This window comes from Tursiops truncatus, chromosome 1 (assembly GCF_011762595.2).
Source record: "Tursiops truncatus isolate mTurTru1 chromosome 1, mTurTru1.mat.Y, whole genome shotgun sequence".
Taxonomy (NCBI): Eukaryota; Metazoa; Chordata; class Mammalia; order Artiodactyla; family Delphinidae; genus Tursiops; species Tursiops truncatus.
Genome location: NC_047034.1, coordinates 56,141,903 through 56,161,089, shown reverse-complemented (window position 1 = coordinate 56,161,089; position 19,187 = coordinate 56,141,903). Strand labels below are relative to the sequence as shown.

The 19,187-nt window shown below is 39.4% G+C and overlaps 1 protein-coding gene across 3 annotated transcripts in view; it reads right to left on the bottom strand.

Moving 5' to 3' along the window:
• The window catches only part of TNFSF4 (TNF superfamily member 4), a 168,530-nt gene that overhangs the window by 76,831 nt on the left and 72,512 nt on the right, over positions 1-19,187 (bottom strand). The window contains exon 1 of one of the 3 annotated variants that reach the window (XM_073804338.1): positions 1,162-1,232. The exons of the other annotated variants lie outside the window; for them this stretch is intronic. The gene's annotated coding sequence lies outside the window, so the exon portion shown is untranslated. Of the gene's footprint in view, positions 1-1,161; positions 1,233-19,187 lie in introns of those variants that run through there. 3 annotated transcript variants of the gene reach the window in all.

The following is a 19,187-nucleotide window of genomic DNA, read 5'->3' as shown; positions in this document are numbered from 1 at the left end:
GGAAAGACCCAGAAGTATCTTCCAGGCTTAGAATAAATCTTACTATGGACACAGGAGCTATCCCTGGTGGGAACACAGATGATGTAGGCCCCATGATCCAAAGGTTCACTCCACACAACACTCTAAGAAAGTAAAGGCCTTTGTTGCACAGGCATTAAGTATGGTGTCCTGAAAACGGCATCTCTGGTCTCCCACAAAAATGTGGGGCACCTCTAGCCACAAACCCACTAATTTATGGCACCAGGAAGGTTCTACTGGAATGGACTATTCCAGCATTAATAAGCAACAAAGGTTGAGACAACAGAGGCCCCTTATGGACTAAGTCCCCTTATGACAAACTCCCTGAGAGTTAGTACAGCTGGACAAAGAGAGTGCTGTTTGTAACTTCATGTCTCAGAACTCCAGTCTATTCAACTGGCCACCAGATGCACCCCAGTAAATTCACCTTCTAGATGGCAGAGACCCAAGATGTTTTCTCATTCGTTAAAACACAAAGCTCTTCTGGACATATAATAAGACAGAAGGAAAAACCTTACCTGTTTTGTTTTTTTCTTATATGCAGATTAACAGCTTTAGCTAAGCCCTGAGTTTCTTGGAGCCACACAAATGCCTGAGAGGAATGAGTCACAGGGTTGCGGAGTATGTGATGTTTTACAGAGTATCTCACTGCATAGAAATTTTCTCGAACTTGGCAGGTGACCTAGTGTCCATCTAACCCATTCCTTGACCAACTTATCCTTTCATGGGTGCCTTCTTGAGGTGGTGAATATCCTAATAGCTGTCAAATGCTCGATTCGTGCCCACCAATGGTGGGGCTGTGGCTTCCAAGATATCCCTTAGCATAGCTTTTACCTCATGTGCATATTAATCCTCAGCAAAGTTTGTCTAAATAGATGCCAGTCTGGTGAGATCAACAAACTCACCAGACTCCAGGGCATGTCCAGACAACAGGCTTATAGGGCCTGTGCCTGCATCTTACCCTATGGAATTTCCTACTTATGACAAATAACATAATAGAGACAAAGAAAGATAGTGTGGAAAAGGATCAACCAACCAAGAGTGCTCTACCAAATTTCCAAAGAGTCGCTGAGTCCAAGGAACTAGCTCCACAAATATTTTCAACTGCTAATCTAAATTCAGAGAGAGAAAAAAGATTCTCACCACTTTCGCTCCATCAGACCCTGCAGACTGAGATTCTGGGAAGCTGACATGGTAAGAAATTTTACCTTCTGCCAGCCCTTGCCAGACGTCCCAGGATCTCTTCATCTGTAGCAGTCTTCAGGAGGAAGCTGTTTCTCAGCCAGATGCTGCCAGCCAGTGACGTATTGTTGACTCCACCAATTGTGGGGGAGGGGAATTTCCCATTTCCCCTCTTAGTTCTTTTGGCTGGCAATTAAAATGACATAAGGCAGATTAACAAGAGAAAATCAAATTTATTATATATATAAGGGAATCCAAATAAGCATGAAGAATTCCAAAGACAGCAAGGCAAGATGAGGTACATATACTATTCTGGACTCAGGCAAAGGAGGTAGGGGTCTGGGACTTCAAAGGGAAGTAAGGTAATTCATAGGAAGATTAAAAGAGCTAATGTTTGGTAAACAAATATTTGCTGGGCCCAGGCAGACAATGGGGCACAGAGAGAACTTTGATCAAACAGGCCTTGCTAGGTTCCTCCCTGTCTACCACACCTAGTTCATACTTTTCTATAGTTATTTACGGTAATAGCTCCTTCCTGGGATAGTCTTCCTATCTTAAACTCTTTTAGGCAGTAACGGGGAAGAAGCTCAAAGATTCTTCCTGAGTCTTTTGGGCCTTGCCTGTTTTCAGCTCAAAATAATCCACATGCCAAGAGGCACATCTTGGGGCAGCCTACCCTGAACCCCATCAGTTGTGACCAATGGCCTGACTATATGGTCAGGCAGAAGAGCAATGGAAAACTTGGCTATTAAGGGATGCTCACATGGGGCAGGGCCCTTCTGGAAATTACTATGGTGATTTTGGGGTACATTAAAGTAGGATATGTCAATACCCATCAGAAGAACCACATTCTAGGACGGGAAGGTATTTGGAATCAATGAGGTTTCCTGGTGCACTCACTTGGGGCAACCACCTGGGTCCATTAAATGAGTGGGCGTTGGGGGACTACAACAATGCATATATGGTCTGAATCTAGACATATCCCCCTTGCACTCTATGAGGAAAAAAATGTCAATAAGGACTGTTCTGTGGTAATGGTGAGTAGCGCCACTCCCATATCCGCCCCTTGATTCCTGGACTGTGAAATCTGGCTGTGGAAGAAACAGTACCATATATTGGACACTGATTCAAGCATATATAATCTTCTGGAGAACCCTGCCCCAGCCTAGCAAGGTATTATCACCTAGCTAATACTATATAACTGGTTCTTCAAAAGTCCATTCCACCATTCTCTCAAGCCAGCTACTTCAGGATAATGTGGAACATGTTAAGAGTACTGAATGCGATGAACATGGGCCCATTGCCACACTTCATTTTCTGTGAAATGCGTTCCCTGAACAGAAGTAATACTGTGTGGAATACCATGACAGTGGATAGGCATTCTGTAACTCCACGGATGACAACTTAGGCAGGGAAGCCGAATCCATATCCATATCCAGAGTAAGTGCCCACTTAAATACGAACAAAACATTGCCCTTTGCATGATGGGAGTGGTCCAATATAATCAACCTGTCACCAGGTAGTTATCCCATCACCTTGGGGAACTGCGCCATATTGGGACTCAGCGTTAGCCACTGCATTCAGTTGTGGCCATAGTCAGGTCAGCTTTGGTGAGTGAAAGTCTATGTTGCCGAGCTAGCATCACCTCCAACCCTGTCTCAAAAATGGCCACTTTGTTCATGAGTGAATTGGGTGATGACAAGAGTGGCTAGAGGAAGAGGCTGATGGCTATCCGCAGAATGGGTCATCCTAACCTCTTGATTACTAAAAAAACTCCCCTCTGCTGAGTTCACCCTTTGATGAGCATTCCCTTGGACACAAATATCTTCATGTCTTTTGCCCATTCAGAGAGGTCTATCCACATACCTTTCCCCAAATTTCCTTGTCACCAATTTTTTAATATGTTCATTCCAAGTCCCTAACCATCCAGCCAAATCACAGGCCACAGTCCATGAATCAGTATATAATTGCACATCTGGCTATACCTCCTAAGTAAAGTGAACAACCAGATGCACTACTCAAAGTTCTGCCAACTGGGAGGATTTCTCTTTACCACACTGTCCTTCAGGGATGTCCTAGAAAGCAGCTGTACGACAGCTGTCCACTTTCAGATGCTGCCTGTATATCATACAGAACCATCTGTAAACCAGGCCTAAGGCTCTTCTTATTCTGTCAACTGATCACAGGGAACTCCCCACAAGGTTATATGTGTGGGCTGGGAGAGAGAGGCAGTGTAGCAGGAGTGGAGACCATGGGCATTTGGGCCACTTCTTCACAGAACTTGTGCCTTCAGGGCCTCCTCAGGCCCAATGACATATATACCACTTCCACTCAATGATTCAGTGCTGATGTGCATACCCCACTTTTGGGCTTGGTGGGTCAGATTCATGGTGGACAGCTCAGATCACATGGTAACTTGATGGCTCATGGTTAAATGTTCAGTCTCTACTAAGGCCCAGTGGCAGGCCAAGAACTATGTCTCAAAAGGAGAGAAGTTATCCACAGAGGATGGCACAGCTTTGCTATAAAACCCTAAGAAACTAAGGAACTAGCTGTGATTTACCAATAAAAGCCTGCCAAAGGCTCCAATCTGGATCCGTATCTGCCACTGACACTTCAAGCATCACTGAATCTGCTGGATCAAATGGCCCAAGTGGTAAAGCAGCTTGCATAGCAGCCTGGACTTGTTGCAGAGCCTTCTCTTATTCTGGGCTCCACTAAAAACTAGAAGCCTTTGAGTCACTCAGTAAATGGGTCAGAGTAGCACACCCAAATGAGTATACTGCCATCAAAATCCAGAGACTCACTAAGCATTGTGCCTCTTTTTGATTTTAGGATGAGTCAGATGCAACAACTTATGTTTCACCTTAGAAAGAACATTTTGACGTGGCCCACACCACTGGGCCCCTACAATTTCCACTGAGGTCAACTGTCCATGAACTTTTATTGGATTTATTTCCTACAGTCTGACCTGCAAATGTTTTACCAATAAGTCTAGAGTAGTTGCTATTTCTTGCTCACTTGGTCCAATTAGCAAAATGTCATCAATGTAATGGACCAGTGTAAAACCTAGTCAGAGGGAAAAGCTATCTAGACCTCTGTCAACTAAATTATGACATAGTGCTGGCGAGTTGATATACCCTTGACACCAACTGCAGCATTACCTTCCCAGCACATCATCTATGACGATACATAGAGTATTTGCCAACCAGGGAAGCTAAGCTGAGCTTCAGTGCCTAGAGTTTTTAACTGAGATTTCATTACATGGGCATGATTGATCAAATTACCGTCTATGTAGTTGAATTCAATCTCCAGCCTAACATTCCCTCCCTGGATGTCAGGCTGATATCACTGTGGCTCAAAGTCCCAACCTCTATTCACCTGGTTCGTCTTTATGACATGGCCAGCTTCTCATCCTGAGTCATCTCACTAGCACAAACTATCAGGGTCCACCATGAATAACAAAGATATTCTTATTATTTGAGGAATTCCAAGGATTTAAATGCTACTTCCAGTAACCAGGGATAAAAGCCAGCCAAATTTTTATTCCAAGGGTTTAGAGGCTATCTCCCAGGAATAAGGGCAAAGGCCAGCCAAATTATTTATTACATCAGCATACACCTGTGAGAGAGGCTTCTGCCAAACATGTGATTATATACTTTTTTTTTTTCATTCAGGAAAACTCCATAGCAGATCAAACCAGAAGCAAGATTGACACTCTGACCTGGCTCCTTGATATTAAGTATTCTTTTGATAACATGATTTTTTAGTATATCCATAGTATTCCAACATATGGATGTACCACAATACACTTAACCATTCCCCTACTGATGGCTATTTAATTTGTTTTCAGCTTTCTTCTGCTTTGAAGAACATTTTGATGCTTAGGGATACATATGATTGAGCTGTTCTTTATCAGGCAACATAAAGGCTCTTCTAAAAGAAATTTTAAAAATTATGTTCTCTCCTCACACATATTTAAGTTGACATCCAAAATTTTTCTAACATTTAAATAGTTAAAATTTATATAATCCCTACTGTATTGTAAATATTAACATTTTAAAGTAACACTGAAACTCTTTCATGTTTGCCCAAAGGGAAGAGTAGAAACTTGATACTTGCCATTATCCATTGTTTAAAATACAAAAGTACTTCCTCAATGGTCAGAAATTTTGTATCATCTCTTTTTCTTCTTGAAATCACATTTCCATTCCAGAATTTTATCCAAATTTTTTTATATTTAAAACACTTTATTATCCTATCATATTTTCCCTCAATAAAATACATACATTGGTTAAGATTTCTTTTTTTATTTTACTTCTTGGAACTATAAGACTAATTATTAAAAATTTCTTCTGGATTAAATTATAACAGAAATTATTAGCATTATACAATTGATCAAGTAGTATGTAGTAAGAAGTTTTTATTGGAAGCATATTACTTAGTGACATGAATGGAGCTTTAAGAAAACATGGTTTATCCTCGGGGGGGAATTATACTTCATGCTAAATAAGACAAGATCCAGCATCAACTTTATTTTAGTTTTTATAAACTAAACTGAGAAACCTTGTTCATATAAACACATGGGAATTGGAGATTTACTGTAGCTATTTCCTCAATTCTTTGGACTTCTTCCAAGTTACATTCAGAAATCAGATAATAAGCCATCATCAGAAATTATATTTAACATGCATCATGTGACAACCCAATTTGATCCTACTGCAATTTTGTTGAAAGCAAATAATTGGAAACCACCTACCTCGCTAAAGAATTTGTTACCCAGCAATTAAGTTATTCACCTTCTCAATTTCTGGGATGTAAACTAGAAGAAGGCTTTTACCAATGCTTAGCAAATGATTATTACTTTGTTGACCTGAAATAAATAAGGTGGAGGAAGGGAGAATTCACCCCTTTTATTCCTGTCTCACTGTTTGAACTAGGACATCTCATCTTCTCTTCCCTGGGACTAGGATTTACACAATCAGCTCCCCGGATCTCAGGCCTTCAGACTAGACCAAATAACACCACTGGTTTTCCTGGGTCGCCAGGCTTGTAGACCACAGCTGATGGGACTTCTCAGCCTCCATCATCTCATAAGCCAATTCCTCATAATAAATAAAAATATAAGTAAATAAATATCTCCCTCCCATTGGTTCTGTTTCTCTGGAGAACCTCAATTAATACACAACATACAATTTTTTCATGTCATTACATTTAAATATAAACATTTGATTTTTTGTAAATATTCAAATTAACTCTATATTTAAATATACTTTCTATCAAATCTTGAAGCTGCAGATTTAGCAGAAGCTATTTATGCAAAATATCTGCTGTATAATCTAATGAACAAAGCAGGACTTAATTGCCAAACCAATCAGTCAAATCAGACATAAGTTCTGACATTTTTTTCAATTAAAATAAAGCATAGTAATAATCATCTCTGTAACAACCAGCTCCCTTCTGAATTATAATTCTGAGAAAGAGAAAGAGAGAGGAGGGACTGAAACCTACCCTAAGTTTGTTAATGAATGCAGTAAGGCTGACCTCCCTCCCTGGTTCTTTTTAAGAATCTGCTTATGACACTCCCTTGGGGTACTTCAGGGTTACTGCATTCAGCGGCTTTGGGGGAGGAAAGAGAAACAAATTGCTGGGTGAAAACTGTCATAGTTTCACTGCCCCACTCCACAGCAAATTTGAATTCAGAACACCACAACACAAGGCAAAATATCTGATTTCTATGGCATGCTTTGCTTTTCATGGAAATATGTGTAAAGCAAAGAAAGTAAAACGAACTAAAAAACTAAAAAAAACTTTATGGTACCTATCCCAAAGGCTACTTCTCCAATACCAATATTTCAAATGGTCCCCAACTCTTACCCCCAGGGCAATGTAGCATAGAAAAATTCAGGATGAGTGAGAGGTATTACTTTCTTTTGTAAGAGAGGGAAAGGCCAATTGTGAAAAGGAGCTGAGAAAGGAGTCCAGAATATTCTTTTAGCCAGGTGGTGGACTGCCACGGGTTCATTTTAAGGAAGAATATATTTGCAAGTTGGGGTCTAGAAATGTGTTTCCTCAAAACTATCTGTGACCATACACCCCTAAGTAAGTCTTTACTTACCCTCTGGGGTACACATACCCACTTTATAGACTGCTGATCCAATAAGAAGGTTAGCTGAGATCTACAGAATAAATAGGAATTAGCCAGACACACAGACATAGGGGAAGTCCTGACAGGCTACTTTTTAAGATAAGAAACAGGAAATGGGGTGCCTTCAAGAAGCATGCTGTATCAGCGGCTATATATGTGGGCAGGAACTTTTAGATAGAAGTTACTCTTTTATTCCCATCAGTCATCATTCCCACACACAAGCATGTGCTCATATTTTCTTCTTCCTACCTGAATGACTGCCTACCCATTCTGTCCATCCAAATCCTTTTCACTCTCCAAAGGACAGCTCATATCCCACCACATAACTTCTGCCTTCATCTCTGAAGGTTCTGGAACCAACTCCAATGTGTGGGACTGAGGGGTTTTCCCCACACCACCAAGTAATTCTCAAACACCAGCTGGGTGTCCTACAATTCAACTCAATTCTGACACTACCTCGAGACAGTATCAGATCCCCTAGGTTAAGGGCTCAGGCCTACAAGACTGAACCCTGCTCCATTCTGATGCCAACTGCAAGATCAGGTTGTCACAAGATCAGGTTGTGCTTCTGACCAGCTGTTATAGATTGCCTGCAATCTATAACAACTCCTTCCTTGAGTTTAATTTGCTAGAGCAGTTCAAAGAACTCAGAGAAACATTTTACTTACTGGATTACCCGTTTATTATAAAAGGATATAACTCAAGAATAGCCAGATTGAAGATATGCATATGGCAAAGTATGGGGAAAGGGCGAGGAGCTTCCAGGCCCTTTCCAAGCAACACTCTCCCTGAATCTCCATGTGTTCACCAACACAGAAGTTCTCTGAATCCTGTTCTTTTGAGTTTTTACGGTGGCTTCATTACATAGGCATGATTAATCAAAACATCGGGTATTGGCAATCTATTCAAACTCCAGCCCCTTCTCCCCTTCCCAAAGGTCGGGGGCGGGGGGGGGGGGGCTGAAAGTTCCAACCTTCTAATTGTTACCAAAATGCAAGTCCGTGAGCCTGACGCACAGTGAGGCCAAACAATACTAAAACGCTGGCATCTGGAACACAGAAAGGTTTATTGCAGGGCCATGCAAGGAGATGGGTGGCTCATGCCTTAAAAAACTCCCAAACTCCATGAAAGCTTTCAGCAAAGCTCTTTTATAGGAAAGGTGAGGGAGGGGCATGGTTAGTTGTTACAAACTTCTTGTCAGATACTGTTCTTGAGGTCAGGTCAAGGTCAGGTAATGTGTTCCTATAAATCTCTACCAAACAAATGTTACTCTCTGTTCTGACAAGAAAGGGGAAGGTCCCAAGGCTCAACTTTCACCCTTTGAGGTCCAGGCCTGGCTAAGAGAAGGGGTTCCCTGTGGGGGCAGGGGGAGGGGTTACCCTGTCCAGGAATGTTCATCCATCCCGTCACCCAGTCTGGGTCCTCCCACCAGTGCCCAGGCCTGGCTGAAGAGGCAGATCTCAGTTGGTGGCTCCCTCAGGGCCAGGTCCCCAGACGCTGCCCAGCTGTCATCGCTGAGGGAGCCAGGTGCCCAGGACCCACCTGGCCCTCAGGCTCCTCAGGCTGCCCAAATGGTGGGGGCCAGGTCCCCCAGGCTGTGTCCCATGCAGACTGCTGTCGCCATTAGGTCACAGAGGCAAGGATGGGGGAGAGGTTCACCACTGCCTCAGGGCCTGGGCATGGCCAGTGGGCAGTCCTGGCGAGGGCTCTAGAGCCCTGCAGGACACACCCTCAGCCTGTTCCCTGGGCCCCCCAACTCACCCGCCAACCCAAGGCCAGGTGAAGGGCCCCGGGGAGAAGGCCGGGATCTGCCTCTTAACCTCACTTTCCACCTGAAGACCACCACTCTGCCACGTTGGCTCAGTGCCCCTCTAACAGTAGCTGCCTGACAGCTGCTTGCTTAGGGGCAGGGCCCACTGAAGTGCCAGACCAATGATGGAATGTGCCCTCTAATGGTTGCCACTGACAGTGGCTTGCTTGGGAGAAGGGTTCATTGTGGCACCAACCAATGGCTGGATGGGGCCCACTGTGGCGCCGACCAATGGCTGAGCAGGACCTCTAACGCAGCTGTAACCATCCCACATTAATGGTCTTCCAGTACCTGTTGCCTGGTAATGGGGGGAGGGGTTGGGTAACAGTTGCTAAGCATTGGCCCAGTGCTAAGGGCTGCTCACTGCAGCACTCTATTACATAATCACATAGTTGGTTCTCCTGGCAACCAGCCCTCATCCCCATTCTTAGGTGTGGTTCAAAAGTCACCCTCATTAACATAATAAAAGACTCCTTTGTCACTCTCTTCACAATTTCAAGGGCTTTAGGATCTCTGTGCCAGAAACAGGGACAAAGACCAAATACACATTTCTTATTACAATTCACAATATCATAATCTCCATCTCCTCAAAACTCCCTGGCTACCAATTGTGTCACAGAACTTAGTACAGTACTTGTTGTTTGGGGCTACAGTGTTTCCTTCTTGTTTGTGTACACTCCTGGTTACTATAACTAGAGTAGGATCAACCTGAGGGAAAGCATCATTTCTTATAATTCTTCTGTATTGTCCTATTTGACTATTCATTTGCTTGCTTCACTCCCAAGCCTTGTGATGGCCTAAAAGGGAAAGACTTTGGCTCTAGAGTTTGTAATCCTCAGCACAAGGGCTAGGCGCTCAGGAAATATTTGTTCAATGATTAATGTGAGACTTCCGCCTAGCTTAGATGAATGCTAAGCAGATCCTGGATGAATAATAGGTGCTTTTTAAAATGAATACTATGTTTTAAGGCACAGCAAGAGAAACTTTAGACACATTATTTTTCATCTTTATCACAGACTTCCAGGGTAGAGAGTATTATGTCTACTTCGCAAATGTGAAGATTCAATGATTAATTTACCCAAAGTCACACAGGAGGTGGTGAAACCAAAATTTGATTCCAAAGCCAGGCTCCTTCTGTTATACCATACTTCCTTTAATGAATACTTTTAAAAATTTAGTTGCATTGCCCTGAATTGGTGGGACTATCAAAGAATATACAGTGCATTTTAAAGTCTCACTCTACCATTAGTATTTCATAAAACGAGGGTGAATATGACTGTAAATGATTCATGACATGAAATAAAACCAATGCCACCTTTATTCATACTAGGTTCTTAATACGCTTGGGTTTGTTTCTAAATTTTCTATTTATTTTCATTACTTTAATTATGTATGTCTAGATGCTTCTGGAAAAATGCTTTCTGCTTCCTAACATTGCAAAAATCATTCAAAACATTAAAAACTTCAGAATTCAATTTTTCTACAGTTGAGGAAGTTTTAAATTCTGGACTCAAGTTCCACCTGGACTCCTTCTCCTCATGTTCTTATAGCAATAGCCACCATGCTATTTTTCTGAGAAGGGAAAGGAAGTTATACTTAGATTTTATCGCAAAATAATAAATAAATAAGCACTCTAAACTGCAGTCAGAATATTTTCCTTTATGAGTTCTGCATTTAGTGTTATGCTTAGGAAAGTCTTCACAATTCCAAGATTTTGTAAATATTTGGTATTATTTTCTTCTAGTACTTCCATGATATTTTTTGCATGTGTATCTTTAATTCTTCTAGAATATTTTACAAATGGAGTGAATTAGGGGTTAAAATATATTTTCCCTCCAATGGTTAATTAGTTGCCTAAACAATTTCCATTGGTTGGAATTGCCAACCTTTAGAACTGCATACTATGTTCTTACATATGTTTGGATCTAAGTTTCCTATTTAGTTCTATATGCCAGTACCTGTATTTGTTTTCATTTTAGTTTTTAATATCTAGTAGTTCAAGTCTATGCTCCTTGCTTTTTATTGTTCCTTATTTGTAAGGATTTCTTGATTATCCTTGACTATTTATTCCTCCAAATCTGAATCCATATTGTCAAGTTCAAAAATTGTATTGTGATTTTTATTGTGATATCATCTTAATAGAGTAATTTACAGAGAATCTGACATCCTAACTACCGGATCATCTAAACAGAAATATAGTATGTTTTGTCACAAAGTCTTTCTTAATGTTGTTTTCTTTGGATTGTTTTACTAGGTATTTGATACTTTTCATTTCAATTGGGAATGAAATCCTTTTCCACTACATTTTCTAGCTTTTTTAAAAAAAATTCTCATTCACTACTTTAATTTGCTCTTGTGGCAACAAACTCCTAACTGGCCTTTCTGACTCTAATACCTCCTTTTCTACTCCATCCTATTGCAAAAGTCATCTTTCCAGATGGCAAAATCAGTCATAAAATTCCCTTCTTATAAACCTTAACTCTTCAGTGCTTTGGGGATAATATAAGTGTTTAAGCCGGCATACAAAGCCCTCCCCTGCCAATCACTTTAGCTCCATCGCTCATGGATGTTCCTCTTCTTTCACAATCTCCACTGATATACTGAAATAGCATTGCTTCCCCAAATGCCCAAACTGCTATGCACACCTTTGAACATAATGTTTATTTCAACTGAAACTGCTTTCTCCCTCGAGCAAACTCTTAATTACCCTTCAGGAACCAATTCAAGTGTTACCTCCCACTTATAGCCTTCTATGAGCCCCACAGTATTGATTAGGTTTTTCTTTGTGCTACTACAAAACTCTGTCATAATTCTTGTATCTCTTACTAGAATATATTGTATATCTGTTTTGCTAAACAGTGGACGTTTGATGGCAAAGACGTTAATCACTTACTTCATCACTTTTTTATTCTTAGTGGTCAGCAGTGCCTGGCATATAGTAGGTCTTAATGATTGTTTGTTGGATTAATAAAATATAATAATAATAAAGCCATCCTAATAGGATATAAACACACTCTCAAAAGCTAAAACTATACTGGAACACACACCAAAAAAAAAAGAAAATCATTAATGAATATAAAGAGTATGCAGGAGTAGGAAGAGCATGGAAGGATAATATCCAATTCAACCTAGGATAATGGGAAATTCTTCTAAGAGGAGGGACACAGGGTGAATATTTGAAAGATGGGTGTGAATCAGTTCAATGGGTGATACAGTAAAGGGTTTTGAAGATAGAAAATACAGTTTGAGAAAACAGGGCAAATTACTGTAAGTAATTTATAAGAAGGGTATAAGATAATATAAGAAGGGTATATATATTTCACCAGGAAAATACAGCCCAACTTTGTACAGAAATGGGATGACCTCCCACCAGATGAGAGTCTTGGTTGGTTACCTCAAAATAGGATGGGCACCTGCTTGTCTGGTTTCTAAAGTATAGGGGGTACATGAGTCAACCCTCAACCAATAACAGCCTCTATTATCACTCTTAAGATGCTGCTCAAATGTCTTTCCTACAGGAAAGCTTTCTCAGCCCCCATCCAAACTGAACTGTGTGCCCTTCTTTGTGTTGCCTGTGAATTCCTCCAGCAGACCAGTGCCTTGGCATTCATATGATTAGTTTATGTGCTTTACTCCCTTTTCTAGACTTGAGTCTCTGTAACAGTAACATTTATTTTTATATTCCTAGCATCTATCACAGTGTAAAACATTTGGAGAGCTCTCAACAAATAATATAATTATAACTGCCATTTATTGTCTACCATAAGTCCAATGAGTGTTTCTCAAATTTTTAGGATCCAGGAACTACTTAATGGGAGTTCAAACCATACAGAATCAGAGGAATGCTCATTACTGTCACTCTTAATACCACATGACATTAAGAAATATTTTAAATTCAACTGCTATTTTAAAAACTCAAGTGAGCACCTTTACACTTGATATCTAGAGCTCCCACTGTGGAAAAGAACATTTTTATATTCATATGTTATCCATTTCTTTACATAGCACTGAAAAGATACAGTCAGTGACTGTTATCTATTGTACACACTATTTTCACTATTTCCTTTAACATAAACTAAGATCAAGAGACATATTATTGATCAACTATTCTCTGCAAAAAATAAACAAATAAGGTTTGGAAAATAACTTAATCTCCTATATTAGCAGGGCAACACACATTCTTGATGCAAACATAGTGGGTATCTTGGAATTATGTATCCTGATGCACCTTTATGAGGCTACGTTATGGTTTATGAAATCACCAGTAATGAACAAAAACATATCTTCTGTATAACATGGGATTTCAGTGATGAATAAAAGAAGTCATTGTGCACTTTTCCCTCAAATGTGTACAGCACATATGACAAATGCTGATTCCTACTCGCATACCAGTAGGTCCATCAAACTATGAAAATGAAACGTGCTAGATTGTACATGTAATAGTAATTGTTCATGCACATTGTGGGACATAATTAGTGGGATTTTGTATCGGTCATCTATTGTTGCATAACAAATTACCACAAAACTTAATGACTTAAAACAACAAGCATTTATTAGTTCAGTTTCTGTGGGTCAGGAATTACCCAAATTGTTCTGGCTGACAGTCTCACATGAGGTTGCAGTTACAGTCATCTGTAGGCTTGACTGGGACTGAAGGATCTGCTTCCAAGATCACTCAACAGTCAGTTCCCCAGATTGCCAGAACTACAGAATCTATTTTTCAGAGGAGGCAGAGGAGAACAAGGAGGGAAAGGAGAAGGAAGAGGAGGTGTTTCTATAAAGGAACACTAATTTGAACACCAGATTTCTCATCTAAAACCATGGAGGTCAAAAAAAAAGTGACACAGTATTTTTCAAATGCTTAATTAAAGAACTGTTAACCCTGAATCCTGTATCTGACAAAGCTTTTCTCCAGAAACAAAGGGGAAACAAAGACATCCTCATTAAACTAAAGGAAACTGAGAAAATGTGTTGCTAGCAGATTTACTCTTAAAGAATAGCTAAAAAAATCCACACAGAAAGAAAATGGTAACAGGAGAAGTATGGGTCCTCCTGACAGCAAAGAAGATCAGTTGAATGAGCAAAAATAGTGGAAAATATAATAAACTGTCTTTCACTTCATAAAGTTCTTTAATCATATTTTATGGTTGATACAAAAGTTATAATACCATCTGATGTGGTGCTCAACGTATGTAGAAAAAAATATTTAAGACAATTATACTTAAAAGATGAAGAGGTTAAAGAGACTTCAGATAAACTATGGTTTCTAAACTTCACTAGAAGCGAAAACACCAACACCAGTAGGCTGAGAGTTACGTACACATATGGAAATGTCCAGAGCAACCACTAAGATATAAACAAAGTGATATAATTTTAAAATGCCATAAAGAAATCAAAATGAAACTCTTAAAAGATGTTCAAATTACCCACCGGATGGCAAACAATGATAAGGAACAAAAAAACAGAGGGAACAAGCAGAAAACAAATAAAATGGCACACATACACCAGTGAAAAGAAAGAAATTGGCGGAGATTTTAAAAACACAATCCAGCTATATACTCTCTACAAGAAATTGATTTCACACAGAATAATATAGATAGGTTGCAAGTAAGAAAATGGGGAAAGATATATCATGTAAAAATCAAAAAGAAAAGCAGAAATGGCTATCTAATACCAGATAAGGTAGACTTGAGAGCAAAGAAAAGTATCAAGGACCAAAAGAGACATAACATCATGACATTATGCAGCTACTGTATTTGAAATGTTGAGTGGTAGTAATAAAGGCTGCAGTTATAAATACATAACCTCAAAATACGTGATAAGTCATTTCTCATGTCACTGATGATATGGCCTCCAGCTCAGATAGTCAGAACAGAATGTTTACTCTCGTGATTATAAAATTCATTTTTGTATATCAAAATACATTATATGCATGCAGCTCACTAGGTGGAATAAGTATTTACATGTATTTACCATTTCTAGTCTAAAAAAGTAATTTCCCAAAACATATTATTCCAAAAGGGGTCTGGGGAGTAGGTATAGGGGTAGATGAAATAAGAATGGCAGAATGTTATGGCTGAGTAAAAGGATGACATGATCTGACTTATGCTTTAAGAGGATCACAGTGGCTGCCTGCTGAGGACAGACTGAAGGGTTTGTCAAGGGAAGAAGCAGAGGGACCGGCCAGGAAGCTACTGCAATAATCCAGTAATCCAGTTAAGAACAATGGTGCCTCAAACCTGATGGCAGCAGAAGTGCTGAGAAATGGTCAGACTCTAGAAATACTCTGAAAGTAAATGTGGCAGGATTTACTGACAGAACAGATGTGTGGTATGCAAGAAAGAGAAGTCAAGAATGCTTCCAAGGTCGTTTTGACTTGAGTCACTGGAAAATTAGAGTTGTCCTGTACTAAAATGGGGGAGACTATGAGTAGAGCCAGCTGAGGGGGGAATATTTAGGAGTTCAGTTTTGGGCTTGTTAAGTTTGAGATGTCTGCTATACTTCGAAGTAAAGGAAAGTACCATCTAGATGCTAGACTCTGAAGTTCAGAGTAAGGTTATAAATCTGGAGAATTTTTTTTAACATCTTCATTGGAGTATAATTGCTTTACAATGGTGTGTCAGTTTCTGCTTTATAACAAAGTGAATCAGTTATACATATACATATGTCCCCGTATCTCTACCCTCTTGCGTCTCCCTCCCTCCCTCCCTCCCACCCTCCCTATCCCACCTCTCTAGGTGGTCACAAAGCACCGAGCTGATCTCCCTGTGCTATGCGGCTGCTTCCCACTAGCTAGCTATTTTACGTTTGGTAGTGTATATATGTCCATGTCACTCTCTCACTTTGTCCCAGCTTATCCTGAGTCGTGAGACTAGGTAAACTCACCAAGGGAATGACTATAAGTACAGTGGTAAAGAGGTCCAAAGACTGAGCCCTGGGGTTCTCAAATGCTTAGAAGTCAGGGACTTGAGGAGGAAATAGGGTCTGCAACTGAGCGTGAGGGTAGAGAAGATTTGAAGAGAGAAGAGATAGTACAAAATAACCACGCAGGAGAGTGGGAGAGTGAATAGTCTAGGGAAATATATTGTTGGGTGGCACGATGCTTAAGTTGAATGATCATGAATTTAAAATGACTCAACGTGGCTGTACATTATTTTCTCCAACTACACTGGGCTGTGTAGGGGCAGGCACAGATTAGATAGGATTGGAATTAAACCAAGCAAATGAGAAAACAGCAAGGAAGTTGAGGCTGTATAAAAGGAAGTATAAAACAAAAACTCTTAGAAATGCAAAGTAGCAGAAAGATTTCCATACCAGATATTAAAGCATATTATAAACCTATAATATATTTTTTAAATGTGATGACAATGTCAGATTACAGAGTCACGAGTGGAGCAGAAAGGAATTTTCAGAAATACGTATAAGAATTTAGTATACAATAAAAGTGGCATTTCTAATCATTAGGGATAGCTATTGGATAAATGTTACAGGGATAATAGTTAACCAATTAGAAGAATATAGATATTGATTAATTCTCATTAAGCACTGTACACCAAAATAAATTCCAGAGGAATTAAAGATTTAAGTATTTAAGAATTAGATCATAAAAGCCGCAGAATAAAATATTCAAAATAAAATATTCATGAACATGTATATAATGTAGGATAAGGATGGACTTTCATGTACGACATATGCATGTGAAAAAGATCAAGTTTCAAAGTAATATTTATATTATGAATTTTGGATATAAGTGCATAGAATATAGCAAACTGTTAATAAGAAATATGTCTGGATGTTTGGATTGTGAATAATTGTATTTGCTTCTGTAAGCTTTACTGTATTTTGCAAATTTTCTGCAAGGAACATGTATTACTTTTGTTTAGTTTTTATATTTATTATTTTTAACTAAAGAAGTGATATATATTTATAACAACTGAAATAAGGCAGAGAGGTGTAAAGTTACTAAACTTCACCCTATCCTCCACCCCATCTGACTCTTTCCATTCCTAGCCAAATCAATGGATAACGATCTAAGATATTAAGAACGCTTTGGATAAACTGTAGTTTATTCAGCAGTCTCCTTTTGATGAAGAATGAGTTTCCACTCAGGAGTTATTACAAACAATGCAATAAACATCTTTGGACTTTTATTCTTATGTGCTGATGTACTTGTTTCTATAAAATGGAGTCCTAAAAGTAGGAATACAGAAGTAAAAGGTATATGTATGCTTAGTTGCAAAAGATACTGCCAGAGTAACTTTTCAAATTACAGTAACTATAGTAGGCAGAATTTTAATATGACCTCCTGCTCCCCACCATGTACACACCTTGTAATAACTCTCAGTACTACGAATATTGTAGATTCCCAGATCATGTTAGTTTTATTACCTTAAGAGAGAGATTTTTCCATGTGGGCCTGACCTAATCACGTGAGCCTTTTAAAAGCAGAGAATTTTCTCCAGTTTAATTATGAAACAGGAAGTCAGAGATTTGAAGCACAAGAAGAATTGACTTGCCATTATTGACCTGAAGATGGAGAGGGCCACATGGTAAGGAATCTGGACACCTATGGCTGCTGAGAGTGGCCTATGGCTGACAGCCAGCAAAGAAATGGGGACCTCAGTCCTATGACTGCAAGGAAACAAATTCTGCCATCAGTGAGTTTAGAAAAACCCCAGATAAGAACCGTGGCCCTGGTAAACACTATGATTCTGAGCAAAGAATCCAGCCACACTGTCCCTGGACTTCTAAGCTACAGACACTATGAGATAATACACTTTGGTTGCTTTGAGCCACTGAATGTGTGGTAATGTTATAAAACAATAGAAAATAATACAGTAAGATTCACCCTCCCAACAGCAATGTACCAGGTACCTATTTTCCTCATTGTCTCACCAGCATCAAAAGTTAACTATATATATATTTTTTAATTGACACAGATGTGTAAATACACCACGGAGAACTGCCCCTGAACAAATCCACCTCTCATTCCACACCTTTATGAGTACACCACTCTGATGGCCCTCTAATTAATGTGACTGATGGGATGAGACCAAATTCATTCAATTGTAAACACTTGCAAATCTCTTATGACCAGTGTTTTCTAGGAGAGAGACAATAATTATACACAAGAATTACAATCCCAAGAGCACACACTGTACCCCTGGAAAAAGTGGTTTCAACTGTCAGAAAAATGTGTTTTAAATTGTTGGGGACTCCCCCCACCAGTGGGACAGACATCAGTCATGGGGCACAGGTTAACAGTGTCTCCTGGGTTTAACTCCAGGAATTACAGATTAATAGCTGTAATTTATTAAGATCAATTACAATAGTAACAGCTAACACTGTTATTATTAGCAGTTGACATGTTTCTAAGATCTTTACATACATTCATTGACCCATTCAAATCTTACAACAGTCTGGCTGATAATAATGCCATTTTATTAAATAAGAAAAACAATAAAAGCATTTTAATTGGTTATTTTAAAAAAGAAATTTGATAAGATGAACACTACATCTTGATTCAAAAGAACCCATTAAAAATTTATAATAGATGTTTCCTTAACATTATAAAGAGTTATTGATTTCAAACCAACAATCAACTTCATACCTAACAATGAAAAACTAAAGATAATTGTGTTAAATCTATGCCAAAAAGAGAGAAACAAAAGGCCAGTGACAATTGTTTCATGAAAAAAAATCTCAATACAGGTTTAGAAAAAGATTAATCCAAATCTACCCTGTCTCTATAATTTTGCTGTCCAGGGAATAAAACTTTTCCCTAGAAAGACACCCTCTAAGCTACAGGCTCCAGACTTTCTCCCAACTGTCCTCTTCCTCCTCCTCTCCTTATCACCTCTACTGCTAACATCCTCAGAGTATACCCAGTTGTTCCCAACTTCGCATGTTTGGAAAAGACTCTCAAACACCATGACAGCAGTCAACTCCCTGTAATCTTGCCCAAGGGAAAAATACATTAAAGTTGGAAGCGAATGAAGCAGCAGAGAGTATGAGCAGAGAGTCACTGAG